The 21,143-nt window shown below is 36.6% G+C and overlaps 2 long non-coding RNA genes across 3 annotated transcripts; both read left to right on the top strand.

The window, feature by feature from the left end:
- The first annotated feature begins 4,947 nt into the window (after positions 1-4,947).
- Positions 4,948-10,277, top strand: LOC139815129 (uncharacterized). Of its 2 annotated transcripts, XR_011732673.1 has the most exons (4): positions 4,948-5,997; positions 6,078-7,371; positions 7,860-8,067; positions 8,205-10,277. It is a non-coding gene; the product is annotated as an uncharacterized lncRNA (long non-coding RNA). The 2 variants fall into 2 exon arrangements; XR_011732672.1 differs by having other exon boundaries at positions 6,078-8,067.
- Positions 10,278-13,405: 3,128 nt separating this feature from the next.
- Positions 13,406-20,376, top strand: LOC139814743 (uncharacterized). The gene is made up of 5 exons (XR_011732577.1): positions 13,406-13,493; positions 14,136-14,261; positions 14,521-14,564; positions 15,700-15,794; positions 16,070-20,376. It is a non-coding gene; the product is annotated as an uncharacterized lncRNA (long non-coding RNA).
- Positions 20,377-21,143: the final 767 nt, after the last annotated feature.

Genomic DNA, 21,143 nt, shown 5'->3' on the forward strand with positions numbered 1-21,143 from the left:
GCTGGCTGCATGGCTGGCTGGCTGTGCTGCTGGATACAGCACGAATCCCGTTGCAGCCAACGCGCATACATCGTGCGTGTACGCCGGAATGGGCGATCGCTTTGCCACGAATCGATATTTTTACACCAACTCGGATAATCGCTTGCACAACTTTGCCTTCGAATACCGTCGAAATAACTGATGGCTTTTCGAATGCCCGTGCAGTTGGTTTTACGCTTTTGCGGAAAACGCGCCGCTCGTCCGTCCGTTTATCTTCTTCGTAAAACCCTCTCGCGTTCGGCTGTCCGATAATTTATTTTGCAGTGTTCACTAAGGTTTTAAATAACGAGCCGCTAATCGGATAACAAGGGTTACTTTGCTCCTACAGACGTAATTTCGCACAACAGCGAGAAAGCTGCCAGAACTAGTTAATACACAAAAAATATTTTATTTGTATATGTATGTAGTATTTTTTTATAAACTTTTCATTTAAACTGATACATTTGCAGATAAATTGAAAAAGCTCTACAACCAACGACTAATAAAAAAAAAGTTTGAGCTTATGGATATCAATTTATATATTTGTTATTTAAATGACGAGATTTCCTTTGCACTAATAAAAAAAAGATGAATTCGGTGACATCTTTCTGTTTCGATCGTTGCCGTCGTTAACGACGTTCATGAAATACGAGAGAGAAGAGCAAGTAGACTTTGAAAGTCGGCAGAATTCGACCCCATGGTGGTCGGTACCGCTCGTGCATCATAGGTTTATGGTTCCACGATGGCATTTATAAGGTTTGCTCGACTTGGCAAGTAACTTCCACCGAACTCATTCCAGGCCTTTGGGGTGGCGATGCTGTGGAGGCGCGTCATTACCACCATGATATATATACGGGGAATATCCGTTAATGCGTTTTTGGGGTTCCTTATTGAAAAATATTGCGTTGATCCTGCATTAAAGTGGCAGTTCATTGTCTTTCTCCGTTTCTCTCGTAGTTGCTTGATAGCTATGTTTTTAAAGTTTATTCAACGTAGTATAAGTGTAATGCCATAGAGTGTCTCTTTATATTAACAATTTGGTGTACTTGATATAATTGTCGGTTTAACCGAGATAATTATGTTTGTCCCGTAGAGCAAAAAATTTAAAAAAAATTAACCGAGTTAATATATTTAAATATCTTACCTCTTGCTTCTGCAATCGTTTCGCAACAGCAAAACAGGCAAAACGCCTGGAACCGCATCGTTTATACAGTTGACTGATTACACTCCGCATCCCTTCGTCCTCTCCTTCTTTCCTCCCATCGGTGACCCCATAAATTAGGGTAGCCTATCGCGCTTACCTCCCCGCGGGGAAACGGAACGATTTCGGACGCACGTCGCGGCGGCGTTACGCTGCCCTGACGTTGGTGGGGCTCGTTGGTTCGACGGGCCCCGGACGTCTCATCCCGCGATAAATCAGACCGGACGCGTTACACGCGGATGCAATGCGTTTTCTCTACGTGCAGGTGAAACCAGACCGGCCAGTAGTTTTATCAAGCGCCGCGCCGCCGACCGCGGCCGGTACGGTTACGCAAGTCCCAATGCGACACTAAATTCACTGAGTTAAAGGAAGAAGAAAAAAAACGTTTTTATTTCTCGCGAGATCTTGAGTCTAATTTCACGCTCGCAGGAATAGAGTTACTTCCGATCGAAGTACGCTATCGGCTGAAAGCTATTTAAAACGCGCGTTTGATGATTGAAGGAATTCAATCCAACAGCGATTTAACCCACAGTTATACAAAAGCTCGAGAGAATTATTTTTAAGGAAAACTAATTTAGTAGAGAAAATTTACTTTCTTTCTAGAACAATTGAGATTTATTTGCGTATCAATACCTATCATTTGCAAAGAAATATGAATTCTTCCAGGGTTCCCGGAACGAACTGACAAGCGAAATATGCGAAACCGTCATCATATCCTATCGTGATAAAAAAAAAAACTCTTTGCTCATGGGAACACATCCTAAATCCTGGCGAAAATTTGATATATATTCACAAATTTCAGTCACGCCGTTTATTCCTCACTTTCCACCGTCAAAACTACTCTTACGATAACATCGCCAGGCAGCACAGCCTGTAATCGACTTTTCCTCTAAATGCGTTTCGCTTTTTTTTTCAAAAATTCAATTACGTCGCGTCACTCCACGCGCGCGTACACACATAAACGTGGCTCCTAGATATATCTATATACATACATAGACATCTATAGATATATCTAGACATACACATATATATACATGTACATATATATATATATATATATATATATATATATATATATATATATATTCACACGTGAAGTAGCCCGACTGACGTAAAAGACAGAAAGAAAGAAAGAAAGAAAGAAGGCTGGGTAATATCGTAGTAGATTAATTTCGGATAATCGCGGAGATGTCGCGTAATCACCCGGCCAAACAATTTTCACGGCCGCGTCGATATAACGAGACAGTCCGGAAGCCTTAATCAGGCGGTCGATCTGCTGACACGGTTCTCTGCAGAACCGGGAATGGCAAACGCGGGACGTGTTTGCAAAGGATTTTACCTACAGGCAATTAGACGGGGTTATAATTAACCCAGGCGGAGTGGTGATTATGGCATACAGACACCTACTACGCGCGCGGTACAGGCGAAGAGTCGACCAAACGTGGAATCAACGTCGTCGTATACTCTCTGATGTTTACCGAACATTCATTGGACATCGTGGAGGATTTGTTTGCATTACGGATTACAACGGTACCTACGCAAGCTCGGAACTGGCAGACGTTTCTCAGTACACGGACAGTACGGTTGACACTGCGTCCTCTTACGGAGACTTAATCTCGTGGCACCGGCGACAAATTGGCGCTGATTGGGTTGGATGATCCTGTGATTACTGTCTCCTTCTTCGAAGAGATTTCTCTAAATTCTGATAAATACTGCAGCGATAATCTCATCGCATACAAATCATTCGTTTGAATCACTCGACATTAGTTTTTCTTTACACATCTCGCATCTTTTAGGAATGGTCTATAAATCATACCAATAAAGTATTTGATTTGATAAGGCAAGCAGCTTGTAAAAGAGATGCATGGTAAAAACGTGTAATCAACTTTTACCCGTCGAAACTGCGACTCGTATATTTCTGATTAAAGTAGATTTCATGAAGCTCGTCCGGTATCGATTTCTGTCTACTACTTCTACGATTTTTCTATTCAGCGGCGACATTCTGTATGTTCTATTTCTATTCAATAATCTTATCTTGCTTTAACTCGCGACTTGATTACGAATTGATCTTAATACCAACGAGACTTTTTTTTTAAGTCACCTTTATTTTTCGTGCTCGAAGTGACATTGATATCAAGAAGCGAGAAATGAGGTAATAATTTGTTCCGTCGAAAGTTATCGATATTGCCTCTGAGATAGTTATCTATATAGATACGAAGCCTCTATAACTCCCTATATATATCCCTAAAGACTATTATCCGTATTCATGCGTAGACGATAAAGAAGAAGGAAATCCGTTACACTTTATCGATACTTTAACATCTTTCCTTTCTTCTTTAATAAAAGATCTGATTACATTATATTTCATAAAGTTACGACGCGCCATTTTTGCGTGTGCATGCGAGAGGATACGTCTTTCAATGTCTCAATTTCAATATACTGAAAACGTTACAAGTTTATCGTAATTATAAATTGAGGCAATCACAATGTGTGTATCATTCTGATATTTCACAGAAATACAACCAATGTAAACGTAATTTTTAAATTATATATATTAAATAGATAGTTCTATTATTTTTAATAATATGTCTTAATTACTTTATTCCAATATAATTTAGAGGAGGCGCGCGGTCTCCTCTTTTATGAATATAATATAAAGAAAAAAATGTAGTTTTTTTTCTCATTAGCCTTAATCATTTATGTGTTACAGAGAGACGTTAGCAGATCGCGGTTTTGATTCCACGACTCGAGCGGGTTCTCCTTGCCTCAAAACACACGCGGATACGTGCGGATACGTGCACGAGAATGGGAGGAGAGAAAACGCGTGTGCTCTTTTCAGGCGAGAGACCAGCGTCGCCCTCCCACCTCTGTATAACTGACGTTTCATGAATTGGAAATGTAATTTTACCACCCAGCCGTGGCTCGCGGCGTCGTAACTGTTTGCATGATACCCAGGGCGCGAAGTAAACGAGCGCATAATTTCAGCCGCGAACACGTCCGCGGGGCCCGGCAGCCCGGGAGGTGCCAAAGAGTATATTTCGCCGTGTGCCGGGTGACAGCGCGCGTAATCGCGATCACCGTGCTTTCTACCTCAACGCGCGTTTCCCCTGAAAGATTGCTCTCGACGCTCGTCTCATCCTCGCTCACGATTATTAATCCTTCGCAATACAATACCGCGAGACGGGACAATAAAAATCGAAATGCTTGTCCAGTGGGGCCAAAGGCAAATATATACGCATGTGTAATGTAGGTCTAAATAATAAATGATTAAAAGTAACCAATTTTTACGATTTTATCTATTTAAAAATAATCTTTAATAATTTATATATAAGCAAGAATACATAATGATAAACTTCTTTTATTTTTGTACAGTTGGAGCGCAATTACGCTGGTGCGAATATCGCGATCACCGTGCTTTCTACCTCAACACGCGTCTCTCTGAAAAGGCTGAAAGATTGCTCTCGACGCTCGTCTCGTCCCCGCTCACGATTATTAATCCTTTGCAAGGCAATACCACGAGACGGAATAATAAAAATCTAAATGCTTTTCCAGTGGAACTAAAGGTAAATGTACGCATGTGTAACGTAGATCTAAATAATAAATGATTAAAAGTAACCAAATGTTTGCGATTTTATATATTTAAAAATAATCTTTAGTAATTTATATATGTATAAGCAAGAGTACATTATAATAAACTTCTTTTATTTTTGTGCAGTTGGAACGCAATTACACTGGTGCGAATATCTGCGATCGGGTTCATCGCTCTATGCGGCTGCTTATTGAGAAGCGCTCGTAATTACGAGAGCATCATCCGCAAATTAAGGCGACGATTGCTTGCTCGCAAGCACAACCGTGGACCAAGGACTACGACGAAGAGATGAAAACGAAGGAGATGAAGGTCTCCCTTGGGCAACGTATACCCGCGCGCGGCAACGCTCCCGGGCCAATAAGAGTCGTGTCTTAATTCTTTTCGCGCCTCTTTCCTGCGACGGCATTATCATAACCGACCGGCGGGATTATCTTTTATTTGGCCCCCTCTCGGAGAGCCGGTCTCGCCGGCTATCCTCATCCGGTTCACGGTGCACGGTATACGACCGCTCGTTCTCCGAACCAATTCCGTTTCCGCGCCGCTTTTTCCTCCCATTCCATTCTGCGGGCTTTCAGCGTCTCACGCCACTTAAATAAATCATATAAATACGACTGCGCGCATTCGCCATCTTTCGCGAACGGGCGACCAACGGGCGACGGAGGGGTGCGGGACAGCAGGGCACGCGGAGGGGTCTATTCGCCGTTTTAATCTAATCTACAAGCGCATGTAAGAATATATTAAAGAAAAACTTTGCGCGCCATGCTCAAGCAGACGTACTCGCGAAAATTATACTGTCTCGAGCGGCGGAGCGGTGCTATCGAGCAAGAACGCGTCCGAAGACGATACGAGAAGGATGTAGGGAATATCGAAGAGAGAGAGAGAGGGAGATACTAAAGAAGAAAGAAGGCTCGGAGGAAAGTAAAGAAGCGGAAGTAGTTCTTGCAGGCCGGTTCTATATCTATCCCGCACGTTCGGGTCTGTGATGCAGACTCCTACCGGCAACAACTATCTAGACCCATACATTTATTTACATGTAATTACGTTACACCCTCGTCTCGCTTCTCGAGTGCTCGAGATCTAATAAACATGTAAGATGGTACCAACTCTCGGGGAGAACACCCCGTGTCGTTGCCGTAATTTATTTATGACAACGTGCAGCTTCTCTCGACGATGTCCAACGTATAAAGAAGTATGTTCAAATAATCATATTTGAAAGTTTTTGACTCTACTTGAACGAGGTGACTCATGATAGTATGTTTTCTGATGCAGATGTGACAAACCCGAAGATTCTTCGAGTGCGGATATTTTGTCTTGACTATGAGATTATACTCTGCATGTATTCGCAATCTCTCTCTCGCGAGTCATATACGCGCCACGACGAGGGATTACGAACGCTACCGCCTAATTTGAGATGCACCTGTTACTCAAGTCTGCGCGCGGCTTAAGTGGAATCGGAAACCAGATGCGCGCCAGATAGATCGATGAAGGAGGAAGGAGAAGGATAATCCGAAAGGGGAAAGGAGAAAATACTCGTGTAACTCGTCGGCGGACTTCCAGGCAGACTGCATATGGTGAGGTGAGGCGAGACGTATTGACACGCGCTCACATGAGAGATCCTGGGGTTGACTCCGCAGCGCGTAGAGATGAGAGAAAAAGAGAGAGAGAGAGAGAGAGAGAGAGAGAGAGAGAGAGCAGAGGAGGGAAGAAGGAAGAGCGCCATAAGACACCTCCATAGACGAGGTCGCCGTTCACGGAGTCAGGCTTACTGCAGAGGGATGGGAATCGTCCGTGAGAGAGCGGCGCTACATGCCGCGGGAGGGTGAGGTGAACGTTGGTGGCTGGATGACGGGGGTTGGAAACCGGCTGCTGCCTTATCTCCGCGTACCGAGATTGACTTCCTTTCTATCCATTCAGCCGCTCAAATGAGTTCCTTTGATAACTGTTGTGTGATCGAGTGCACTGAATACTGAAGGGTCCGTAGCCCAGCGGCGAATATTTCGCTGTCTGACGGCGCCGCGTCGCGGAAAGAAAATTTCGGTCCAAACTGGTGCGCGACGTGCCCGTATCCTTGAAGTTTTTCTTATCTTAAAAATTAATAAATGAATATATGACGATCGATTACCATTAGTTTGTGTAAACTTTGAGAACTCGTTAGAAAATATGGCGTTTTTAAATAATCTTGCCGATGCATATTTCTCGATAAATCGGAAAGTTATTATTTTTTAGCTGCGTGTTAAGATCAATCCACTTAACAATCTCGCACGCGAGCAAACGAACAACTTTGAACGTGCATAATTCGCATACGAGCACACGTTGATGCGGGATTAGATTCTTTCCGTCGACGGTACCCAAACGCGTCGCAACGTCTCCGTACGGAAGATTGCACCCTTTCCAGTCCTTAGAAGCTCTTAATTAATGGCACCGGCACACCGACATGGGGCCCTCCAACGCGCGGGGAGGGTAAGGAGAGTTTATGCTGCAGACCTGTAATCTCATGATGCCGTAAGTTATTCTAAATGCACTAGTGGGACCTACGAGATATCCTCTCGGTGTTCTCTGGGAGGTAAGTTTCGACCTTCTCCTCGCTGTTTCACGCGCCACTATGCCACCCCTTTGGTGGTCGGTAGTTAAGCACACCTGACATTCCCGTAGTACAAACAGATAATATCAGGTAGAGAGAACGTTATGGAGCTCATTTAGAAAAGAAAGATGACAAAAAAGTAGAAAAACTTGTAAGCGAGTAACAGTGTTCTGTATCCAAAAAAGTCGCATGCAAAACGAATTTTCCGGAACCACGGCATATTACCAAAAAACAGTAACGTATTTAAATAACGAAGCTATTATACGAAAGAGAAAGAAGAATAATCGTATCTGAATAACATTCCATTATATAACCGTTAATATTAGCAATATTTTTTACGATATAGTTACGTATCGTATATGTATAATTATTTTAAATCTTTATAATAAGATAATTGCGATATGTAATAAATCTATTCTTATAATTCAAAATCTAAGCGATATCATTGTCAAGTATTGGTACTGTTACAGTTACATGAACGCGAGGACATGGCATTGCAAAAATTCCAGAAAAGTTATAGCCTAAGGATAGTGCTCGACGTAAGTAACGAAGGAAGGACGAGGGTTGATAATTGTCGGGACACTCCGGATTTGCCCCTGGCCCCACGAGAGACCATAGATTACAAAGTCTGCCTCTTCCGTCTCCTCTATGCGAGCCTTCTTCCCGTTCTCGCTGATGGTACGTACCTAAAATGGTACCGGTCGCCCTCCTTCCCTACAACCCTTTCGCTGTTGCTTGATTTATCACGCGGCAACGACATTATTAACCCCGCGGCTAGATAAGGCATTAACACCGCTTGTCTCGTCTTGTTTCAGATATCGGCCTTTCGAGAGTCTACGGGATAAGCCTAAGAACGCCAAGGATAATTAACGTGCCGCCGTATGACTCACGCGAGCGACTGTAATACATGTAAATTTCAAGCAAGGGTTAAGCGCAAGAATGCCCTTTTTCAAGCGATAACTTGCGCCACACGCCATTCTCCTCAAGAACTCGTTACTATTATTATAACATTCTTGTATAAAGAGGCTGAAAGGGATGATAAGGGAAAATTATTAACACGGAAGAATGTAGATAATAAATGTTTGATTTATATTGCCCGTACAGGCTAATTGAAAAACGTACATACTTTTTAAAAATAAATGTGCAAATCAAGCACATATTATGATAATCGCAATAATAAATTATTCTTTATAATTGAAATTAGAAATAGCATTTTTGGATTAGTGAAGTAAAATTGCACTGTAATTTGCATTACATTTTACGCAATATATAATTTTATTTTACATGATGAATAACAATATCTCTCGTTTGTATAATAATTCAAGAAGAATATAGAGCATTATTCAATATTTCTTAGCAGAATAGAAATGAAGAATACAACAGACTAAGGAAAACAGCTTTACCTTTACATACCTATCTTTTATACGCGCGCGTACAATTTGATTCTTTTCTTATCAGCCTTATCAGAAATCTGTAGGAATTATGCTTTGTTTATTTCTAATAAGTGTAATATCACATTTTTTGTCTCCGGCGATTCCGATTTTTCTTTCATACTACACAATACATCGCGAAGATTTGAAGCGAGTAAAAAAACTTACTGGGATCCTTCCATCTCTTCCCAAGAGGCGTCTTGCACTTTCTTGCATCTCGCACAAGCACGCCAGGAGTTTCCTCGAGTGCCTGAAACTCTCCCAGGTCTAATAATACCTTGCGTACGAATCGCGAACGATTTTACTGTTGCATGTCGGGGACGCGAGAATGTTAGATCTACGCGAGAACAAGGAGCAAAAGGGAAAGAAAGAAAGAAAGAAAGCCTTCACCCTTCGCATCACGGGCGGCGGATCGAACGTCGCGTCGGCCTGTTGCGTTGCTCCTCCGTACGCATCACGATATGCGTGCGCGCTCACGCGTCGCGACGCGACACGGAAGAAGCGGTCGGGGTTGCATCAGAAATTCTGAGAGGCGTATTTACACTTCAATAAACGTTATTACTGATGTTGCGCTGCGGCACGACGTGCTCCGTCGTCTCTTCCTCTCCCTCTTTCTCTCTTTCTCTCTCTCCGTTTGATATACATAGATTCGTTTTATATTGTATGTAAGGAGAGAGAGCGGATATAGACGCGACGCTGACGCGAATTAAACATCTTTGTGGCTCTTTCTTTCTTTTTTTCTCTCTGGGGTACCAACGGCGAAGGATATTGACGGGTTCGCTCCGTTTGCCTCATTGAATACAAAATACATTACTCGCCGCGTTAATACATTACTGGCCGGCGACCAAGAAATTCGACGGCGTCATGCGAATTCCCATCGGTCGGCCACGTGCCACGATCACCTTGCCGGATATTCTAAATCGTTGCGGAGACGCCGGAACGGAAAGCTATTTCTGCGGCTCGAATGCCGGATGTTAACGCGCATTGCCGCGACCAGACGCGGAAATCAAACCTGTCGATCAAGGAGTCCTTGCTCGGAAATGGTCGGCAACGAATATTCTTCTTCCGAACGCTAGCTTCCTTGATGATTCTTGTGCTTAACGTTTTTTTGTGTAATGCGCGGAAGCACGAGATTTTCTATTGGAAAAACGGCTAAGCGACATCGATGTCGAGTGCGAAAATTCACATGTAGCACACACATATGCGATGTAAAAATCTAAATCTACTTGAATTGCATAATTATCATTTATCATTTTGTATAATAACAGTTTTACAATTTATATGCATGACTTTATTGCTTTTTTTTAAGTAGAATTTTTAAAAGAAATGCTTCATGTAGTTTTTGCGCGTCTTAGATCATGTTACTTCAAGAATCATTTTATACATTGATATTTAGAAAATGGTTAAAGCAATTTTTACCCATTACATTTGTCTCCTACAATTTTTTCGTTTTGCTTCTTCAAAAACAGAGTTCGAATTAAATTAAGTTCAAATTAAATTTTAATTGTACATATGAAATTTAAATATTCACACAGTGTAACCATTATTTAGTAGCGATTATTATCTGTATGTGATAATTGACAAGTGATTAATTTACGGATTAGGTGTCTTGCTTTAATTAGAAAAAATTATATGTACCAAGCCAAATATGCACGATTTGTAAAATATCTGGCTGTTTCATAAAGAGTTTTAGAGTTTCTGCTGCGTTTCCAAGAAAATTAGGGCAATTAACATACAAATCAATAAAAACAAAAATAAAAAACTTTAAAATATCTTTTAGTTTTTATTTAAAAATTTGTAATTTAGAAAGAGTTAATATTAAGTCGAGAACGTATCTATAATATAAATACACGAATCGCAGAAACGAATGAAATAACTGAAAGACATATGGTGTATCGATTATTTATTAATAACATAGTTTTACATAATATAGTTTTTACGAAATTAATGGAGTTAATTACTGCCTACTGTACAATATTGAATAAAATTGCGTATTTTTGATTGACTAACTGTATACGTTTTTATTAGCCATTTATTCAAATCTCATTTTTTTTATTAAGCTACACGAAGCCCACTGTTACGTAAGTATCATATTACCGGACCAAAGATGCTGCATCTTTGAATATTTCATCGCATTAACAGAACGTGGTGGACACGAATGGATCGTCTCGGTCCTGGAACGAGTGACGTCGCGACTCGTTTAATTGTTAAGTAAAATCTATATTAATATGTTCTATATTAATCTATATTAATCTATGTTAATATGTTATACGATCATATGTTTTCGGATATTGCGAGAGAATCGCGGATATCTATATCTATATTCTATAATATTAATATGCCTATTCTAATGAAAAATAATAACCGTCGTAAAAGGCGAATATGTATCATTTCATTGCTCAAATTGTGAAAGATGTGTGAACGCGAAACTAAAATTAAAGCAGGAAACACAGACTTTTGCATAACGCATAATACGTAAGCATAAAGCTATTATGCACATGTGTATATATGGACCAATCAATTTTCGACGCGTGGCGCTCCCGCGACAAACTCGGCTTAAAGTTAATCGCGCGGGAGATGAAGCCGTTGCGACATCTTGATTGCATTCACTTTGCATTTGCTGGACGGCCTGGACGCGGCGGATCGACACGGGATCGACTCCAGAACAAGTGACATCGCGACACACGCTTAAATGGTAGAGGAAAACTCATATTAACTTTGCATCGCTATCATTTGCTGCAATACTTAACTATCACGCAATATAGATTTGGCGTTCATACATTGATAATCTATTTCAACGCGTACCGTATTTCGCGAATCTTGTTCAACCGATGATTTATCGCATAGATAATCGTTAAAGCGATTATATTTTCGGATATCTATTTGCAATTTCATCTTGTTTTTGTTTAACTTGTATCGTAATGCGAGATAACGACCGTCAAACAAAATATGAGGGTATATTATTCATTGCTCGAAATGCGGGAAATACGTGAACGTGAAATTATAAGAGTAGGGCGCCGCGTAGCGATGCCGCGTCACTTTTGGCGCGTGAAGTTTGCCGCGCGCGAGAGACGAATCGCCTCCGCCACGTTCATTACGTTCTCCTCTCTCTCACTTCCAGGCCGGCCGCGGCTGACACCGGGACGGACCGACTCCGAAACGAGCGGCGTCGCGGGTCGCGGCTCGTTTAACTGGTAAATATTAAGCTTGCATTCATTATATATTGCAGTACATATCTGTCGCGTACTACATATTCGGCGCTCGAGTATTGATTAATGAAAATATGTATTTCGCGGTATTTATTCGGCCGATGATGTATACCGCGCGAGCGGTCGCGAAAGTGACGATGATATTCTTTAATGTCGTTATGTCGCGAATATCGCGGATATCTGTCAAGACCATTGATACGCCTATTGCAAAATAATAATCGTAGTAAAAGGCAAGCGCATATAGTATTTCCTACTCGAAGTGCGAGAAATGCGTAATCACGAAGTTCAGAACGGTACGCGTAGTGACGCCAGTCGCCGCCGCCGCCGCGCTGCGCTGCGCCGCTTATTTTAGCGCGATAAGTTGACCGTGCGAAGGGCCTCCGCCATGTTGATTATGTTCCCCTTCCATTTCCAGAGCGCGGCGGACATGAGACGGATCGGCTGCGGAACGACTGGCGTCGCGACTTGTTTAATTGGTGAGTATAACATGTATTGACCTTTTCATTTAATATATATTGCGGTATCTGTCGCGTGGTAATGGACAGCGCTCGTGGGTCTTAATAATTCTTGAAAATACGTACATGTTTCGCGGCGCTTGTTCGGCCGATGGTGTGTCGACATACGGGCAGTCGCGAGAGTAACGATCGTATTTTCCAATGTCGCGAAATCGCGGATATCTTTGCCAAGATTAATACGCTTATTCGCTCGAATTGCAAAATAATAATCGTAGTAATAGGCGGACATAGTATTTCCTGTTCGAAGTACGAAAATGCATAATCGCGAAGTCCAGAGCGGGATGCGTAGTAGTGACGCCACCGCCGCATTGCGCCGTGTCACTTTTTAACGCGAGAAGTTGACCGTGTGAGAGACGAAGCACCTTCGCCATGTCAATTACGTTAATACGTTCTCCTTCCATTTCCAGAGCGCGGCAGACACGGGAGGATCGGCTGCGGAACGACTGGCGTCGCGACTTACTTAATTGGTGAGTATAACATATGTATTAACTTTGCATTTAATATATTTATTACGGTACCTATCGTTAAGTATAGATTCGGCGCTCGGATATTAATAATTCGTTGGAACGCATATTTCGAAAGCCTTGTTCGGGCGATCTATCGCATGAATCAATCTAGCGCGAGAAACTTTTTACCATTGTTTTAAGTACGTTGCATTTTTATTTTTAAAATATCGTTGATACAAACGTGCCATAATTTTTTCTTTTATTTCTCCGCTATCGCAATATAATTAAATACGCGTCGCGTGTGATTAATTTTGAAAGTATCGTACATACAAAGTACGGTAAAGTCACGCGATTATTGTATTCTAGTGATTGCTTATAATTGCGTTTAATTGTAATCAATATTTTGTTTGTTTTAAGAAACAGATATGAGTGCTATGAAGAAACAGTAATGGAGATAGATGAAACAAGGAGAAGCCAATGAGGTGGCCAAGTGTGACAGATGAGGTGAGCATTTTATATAATCTATGTACTTTTTAATTGTTACGAATTAAAATAATTATTAATTTGTGCAGTATATCGTTTTCATCGTATATAATGTGATAGTTTAATGTTTAATACATTGTCTAAAAAATACAAAATTTAACAGCTTTTCCGTGATTTGATTGTATATCTGATACAGTCGTATTTCACTTATTTATTGCACTTACTTATTGTTTAAAATATTTTAGATTATATTTTAAGATTTTTTAAATGTTTAATAAGTTATTTATGACTCGATTAATATTAGCAAATATATATAAAATATTGCTTGTTAATATTAATATATTTCTAAATTATTAAAATTTATAATAGTTTAAATTATATCAGGATTAGATTTTTTTATTAAATAAGTTTTATATAAGTTGAAGCACTTTCATTAAGACGTTATTCTTTTATTTAATATTTGTCAAAATTATGAATAAAATGGTACTTGTGATGTGCAAAAGTTATTCTTCCATTTTTAATTTATTAGTTTTCTTTTAAATATTTTATAAATTGATGCAAGAGCAAGCAATATGTATTTATATGTATCTAAAAAATATATTTTAAATATGTTTATATAAAATAGAAGCATTATTTTTATTTGAATATTTTTGCATGTTACAGATCAATCTTGTAAATAAACTCCTCAGTTATGTGATGTGAGTAAAAGAAAGGATTCAAATGAAAGAATCCGTAAGGAGGATGAGGAGGCCTAGGAAAGGTATCGGGCGTCATTGGAGCAATTTTACGGTAAGCATTATTGATTGCGTAACATTATTTGATTAATTATTTTATTTTGATGATTTAAAAATAATAATTAGAGACAAAAATTATTATAAAATTTTATATAAATGTATTCTTATGCAAATCTTTTTTGAAAAATGTATAATTATTTTAATAGATATTTAATTAAAAGTTATTAAAAAATTCTGTACATGTAAGAATTATCTTTTGAATTATTGATTATTTTGAGCACCGTTTTAATTTGAATCTTATGTTTGTATTACAGAATCATCGTAGCTGATATGTGGCTGACAACTCCACTGTTGATCGGTGAGTGATAAAAAGCATTATTATAATGAGGTAACGGATCTGTTGAAAATTGATTGACATACATATTTGAATAAGATATCATTATAATTGTATTAAAAATAAATATAGAACCTCATGGATCCGTTATCTTAATTCTTCGAGGCTACACTGGACGGCGGCTACCCAGACAAAAATTTAAACCTAATATTTTTAAGATAGTTTGATTAGATCATGAATTTTTACATGCACATTAATTGGAATTATGAGGCTGAATCCATTTGGATGCCGCTCACCCAGTGTGGCCGGGGCATATTAAAAAAAAAAGGTATGGCCTCAGAAGGTTAAAATGGATGAGCTATAAAGAATTATGATAGATATTTTATCTCGGACTCATTTTGCGTTATATATTAATTTGGTATGCTAATATGCTCGAGGTTACACTCTTACAGGTATACAGAGGATACGATAAATAGAAATTAACTCAGATAATAAAAAATACTTATAAAAAATACTTATATCTAGATAAATAGTTTCATAGATATAAGACAAAATTATGGAAACACTTAATTCTTAGTTGCACTAAAGTTGCTAAAATATGAAGATGAAGAAGGAATAAGAAAAAATAAAGTTGTATTAAGAACAAAATATTGGCATTTTAATAATATAAAGCTTTTATACAGATTTCTTTTTCACAAAAAGAATTAGTACAGGATAATATATATATATATATATGTATATGTACATATATATATAATGCATATATATATATATATATGCAAAATAGAAATAAAGAATTGTCTTTAGATAAGGAATAAAATATTAAATAAGTTAGGCATTTGTTTCCTTTAGCCTCTTCCCTAAATATTTGTCCGAGATTAAATATTTCATAAATTGGTAAAAGTAAGAAATATGTAGTATATATATCTATAAATATTTTTTTAAATATGTGATAAAATAGAAGTGTTATCTTTTAGAAGAACAAAAAATATATTTTAATGACGCAGTGTATTGCATTTATTTTATATATATATACATATATATATATATATATATATATATATATATATATATATATATTTGTATATATACGTAAAACACAATATTATATATAATTAAAACAATTTTTATAAAGCATCAATTTATACATGTTTTATAGCTTATCCATCTAATAAGGATATCCTCTCAGGATAGCCTGAGAGGAGGAGCAGGCCTGATGGGAGAGGCATCGGGCACCAGCGGAACAACTTTTCGGTAAATATTATTTATTTGTGTAAAAGCAACTTTTTTCCTGTTTATCCTTGAATCGCTTTATTTCACAATAATTTAGAAATAATAATTAGAAGAAAAGAAATAATTTAATATTGTAGAAATTTATCCTTGTAAAGATCCTTTTCATAAAATGTTTCATTATTTAAATTAATATTTAATTAAATAATAAAAAGTTTGATGCACATAGGAATTATGTTTCAAAACATTAGGTTTTTTGAACACCATTTTAATATGAATTTTATGTTCGTATATTACAGATACAACGTAGCTACGTGGCAGGTGTAATTCCGCTGTTGCGCATCGGGGTCGGTGAGTGATAAATTAATATGTCTGTTGAGGTAATTGATAACTGGATTTTACCAGTTGAAATAATAATATGACGTAAGATCCCATATATATTTATTGCTATAAAATAGAAGATTTCTTTCTAGTTAATTATCTAAGTAATTATTTTAGAATCAATCAGTTTTACTTTATTTAAAAATAATTTTGAATTAATATATTATATGAAAAATAATTTTAATAATTTGTAAAGTACATAGAGATATTTTTATTAATTCTAATTGTGTTGGAAAAATATTATCCTTTTTGGATCTTACGTCATTCATCTGAATTTCTCATATCTGCATGCTTTTGAAATGAGAATTTAGCAACGAACCGTTCGAATCAATGAGAATATGCATATGGGCCTTAGATTCTAACGAATGCCGAATGGCGTGTCTAATAATTTTTATTTATTTATTTTTAAATTACAGTTTCATTATTTATATAAAGTTTATATTTGAAAGTTAAATATAAATTTCATAATCGTGGATCGAATTTTTTCGAATCGAAACACAAGTCGAGATAAAGGTTTCTTTCAAATTGTTTCCAATCTGATACGTTTATTTGTTAATTACTCGATACATATTTTAATACGAACAAACGCGCGTAAAGTATAAATGAGCAATTAATTTGTATACTTATAGAATTATTATTATTATTACTGTTAATTGTTAATTTTGTATGTTATTGATTTAATTAATGTGATGGCCCTTTTGCGACGCGTTCGTGTTTCGCGCATCACAAAAGCGTAAAATCTTACGCTTATTGTCGGCGATGATTAGCCGGCAGCAAAAGAAGTATTTCTCCTTGTCGATTTCTGGCTATATAAAGCCAGGATATGGCCAAGTGTTACAAAAGGTGAGTCTACTCTGGCCAGAAGAAAGAAGACGAAGAGGATCGTACTAGGTAGGTTGGTGTGCAACACCAATCGAATTTTTAAAAATACATAACGGTATAGCCTATATATAACATAAGCCTATAAAGTTTCTTTTTGTATACGTGCAATTGTACATAAAAAAAAAATTATTATTTGCAAGAAAATAGATTTCTTTGAATTTAGTTTCCTTAATTCAAAGAAGTATTAAATAGATTAAGAAAACGTTTTTCTGAGTTTAAAACATTTTCTCGAATCTACCTAATATACTTATTTGAATTGAGGAAACTAAATTCAAAGAAATCTATTTTCTTGCAAATAATAAATTTTTTCAGTGCACGTAATCCGACGGAAAAAGATGCCGTCTCTATTTTATCTAATTAAATCTCTATCCCGCATGAACTCTTAATAAAACTTCTAAACGATCTCAATTTAAAACTAAATTTACGCACGCTTTTTGCGGGTAACTGCAAGCGTAATTATATAAATATACTAGATAAAGATATACGGGTAGGTAGGAATACGGATAAAAATTAGATAAAAATCGGGTAGGTAGAAAAACAAATAAGTAAAGACACGGGTAGGTAAGAATATGGGGGTATGGTTTTCGACAATAGAAGGAAACTTCATTAATATAATTGTAAGAAATTTAGGTAGGAATAAATAAACATACGCCGAGTAGGTAGGGATAAAGCGGGAGGGTATAATTCAACAAAAATTAATTTTTTTATAATTTTAAGAAATCGCAAATGTCAATTATATAAAATTGTATATGTATAATATAATTAAATTGTATATACCTAACTTGTGTAAACTGGATTACACGAAATCGAAAACGCGTATAACACAAAATTTCTTCAATTAAAACACTATTATAAATATACATTTTTGTTCAAATTTTTTATTTTATTTTCTTTCATTTTCTGTCTGAGGCTTTACTTTTAACATGCCAAAAAATCTTTCTCCATTAATAAATTCAAGAAATTTTTTTAAAATTTGCGTTTTACACTGTCTCCAATTTTTATAACGTATAATAATAAAAATTTTTTTAAATAAGAATACAAAGATTTTATACTAAGCTAGTGATCGAATATTAACTTCTCACTCGTGAGATTTGACTTCTGTGTTTTACAGAATCGCGAATGTTATTCGAGAAAATAGTTCCAAGAATTAGAAGATGGCATTATTGTCAATTACAAGTCAAAAATTCGAAACAAAACGGCTTAGTTCTAAAATTGATTTAATTCTAAATTCAGGAAACTAATTTATATAGTTCTAAATTAATTTTCTAAATATTTTTTGGTAAATATTTGTGAAATGCTATTGCGAATATCGCGTTTTTAGCACGTTCCTAGTCGCGATTGCTGTTTCAGCGGTGGGGCCTTATCGCTGTCTCTCGCATCAGGTGAACGCCAGCAAATGCGTAGTTCGTATCAGCGTAGAGTCAAAATATAATAATTTTTATTGTGAAGAGTTATTTCTTGTCAGTTTTCATGGGATCCATCCACGACGCCTAGTTAGGCGCCTTGTTGAAAATTGGAGGCTTCCGTTGCACAGGGGCAAAATTAATCCCACTTTTTCCTGACGGTTTCCGGAAGCAGCAGCTATGGCAATGAGTCAATGACGACTACCATGTTTTATAATCGCCGAATTAATTACTGTATTTTGAGAGAAGATTTTATTCTTCTCATTAAATGTTCTCCCGTTAATAGTATTATTAGTATTAATATTATTTTTACAATAACGTAACTTATTAATAGTAACATATGCATGGATATAACGATAAATTTAGACCATTAAGGAAATTAATTTAAGTCAAGAACCAGTCTGCACACTTTTGTCGATATATTCGAAACGTTCATAAGAATGTAATTACAAACGTGTATATATTTTTTTTAATTTTTGGTTTCTTTTTAGAGGCCATTTTCAGATACATGGGAATTAGCTGATTTGAAGCATAAATATTAATTTTTAAATTAATTAGGTTAGATACTATGTCTATAATAAAATACATGCGCAAACGGGGACATTTTATTTGATAAATTTTAATTTTTACTACTTTATCGGAAAGATTTAAAGTTTTTCTTTGTTGTACATCTATGAATGTAATAAAAAATATGCGGGTACTCAAAAAATTCGATACAAATCGAATGGGTACCCTGATATTAGATTATGAAATATTGATAAATCGAATTTAAACGTTATAAAAAAGTTAATAAATAATAAGATATATATTGCAAAATAATTGTATATAAAATTTTTCAGAATCTATTATCGGGTTCGACTTGTCTCGAATTGAGTTGGTACCCCAGAATTATTTGTATCCGCATATATTAAAGTTAAGATAAAGGCGCATATATTTTATTATTCTTAAATGTACTTGTTTGTAATCATTTTAAAACTAGTATATCCATGTATTTTTTAATAAAAAGTATAGATATATATTATAGTATCTATGTATATCTCGTAATAATGGGAGAACATATTTTCTCGCACACATTTTTATTTCGCATATTATAGAATGATGAATATCGAATAAAATAAATATTCAGGAATTGTATAATTGTATTGTTAAGAAACAGTAAATGTTATTGACTCGTTGCCAAAATCACTACTATTGAAAACAGTCTAGAAGATATGGGATTCGCTTCCTCTTGCAGCGGGACCTCCGATAGTTGACGGATCGCTTAACTTTCCTTTGCAGATTGAATTCAGGGAGACTGCAGATAAGAGGCAAGACTTAGGTCGCTCGTCATTATAAAGATCGTTCTTTTCTACGTTGATTGCTAACCAGCGTGCCACTCGGCGGAGAGGCTTTGATGTGACCAAATTGTTGAGTCAGTTATTCTCCCTTCAACGTTGGCAATAACGAGGTCATTGTCGCAATCTTTTAAGATCTATAAGGTTTTAAAAGATAAAGCTTTATAGCGCTAATAGAGCGAGTGTAAATCCTATCAGGCGCGATTAATTGAAATTATTTAGAGACACGTACGAAAAACGCGTAATGCTTCTGAAGTTTTATTCATTGTCGTGTAAAATAAAAAGTATAAAAAACTCGCGTTGTGTCAGCGATATATTATAGACATTACGAGTAGTATGACAATTAGATATCGCAAGTATCGTGGATCAGTTTATTGGCATTTTATTGGCAAATATTCGATCGCGATTTATTTTATTCGGTCACTAGCTTAAACTGAAGTTTTGTGTGTATTTTCGCACAACGGTGTTTGTTACAAATTTTTTTCAAAATATTGCAAAGTATGCCAATATTGGGAATATTTTTTTTTATAATTGAGAGGGGATAATTGTTAATTTTATTCATGATTTTCTCAGTCGCGGTTGCTCGCATTAAGTAAAGTTTTGTAAGCTTTCAAATTGATAATTAATAATACATATCGCGTAATTAGATATCGTTTATCAATATACTATTACGTTATATTATAGGCAATGTGTTAGTATACGCATTTTAAACGTTTTTGTGTAATCTGGAAATAATCTTGAATGTACACAAATTAATTGCATATGTTGTATTTTATCATGTAATTATGTATTACTTTGTTGTTTTATTATGTATGTATGTAAAAGTAAAGAATAAAAAAAGAATATATAGCTCATATATAAAGAAAAGAGGACCGTCGATTGGAATCGGCGGGGGTGGTGGAGGGCCTCTACAGGTCCGCTCATGTATATCGGACCGAATTTTAATTAAAATTGAATCTAAAACTTAATTTTATTAGTAAAATCTAGACCCATTTTAGTATAACAGAAATTACATTCAATTGTAACGATGTCCGATAAAAGGAGGGCAGCCTAAAAGGTAACAGGTAAAAAATTTTGTAAAAATATCGATCGTACACTTGCGCGATTCGTTTGTTCTCAAATAAATAATCGTTGATTTGAAATACAGTAATAGAGTCTCGCAAAAAATTAACATTGGAATTTCATAATTTCGTATATTTCGCGCTGCATAAATTAATATTAGAAGCTTCGAATCTGTAATGTAATGTAATATAAATGATTGAACTAATGAAAGAGATGCCCCCGGAAAAAAAGGAGGCATCTTATTATTTTTACCCTTTATTTTCAGCATTTATTTTCAGCTTTTTGATAATCATTCGTCAAAGAAATAAGAT

The sequence above is a fragment of the Temnothorax longispinosus genome, chromosome 6 (assembly GCF_030848805.1).
Source record: "Temnothorax longispinosus isolate EJ_2023e chromosome 6, Tlon_JGU_v1, whole genome shotgun sequence".
Lineage (NCBI taxonomy): Eukaryota > Metazoa > Arthropoda > Insecta > Hymenoptera > Formicidae > Temnothorax > Temnothorax longispinosus.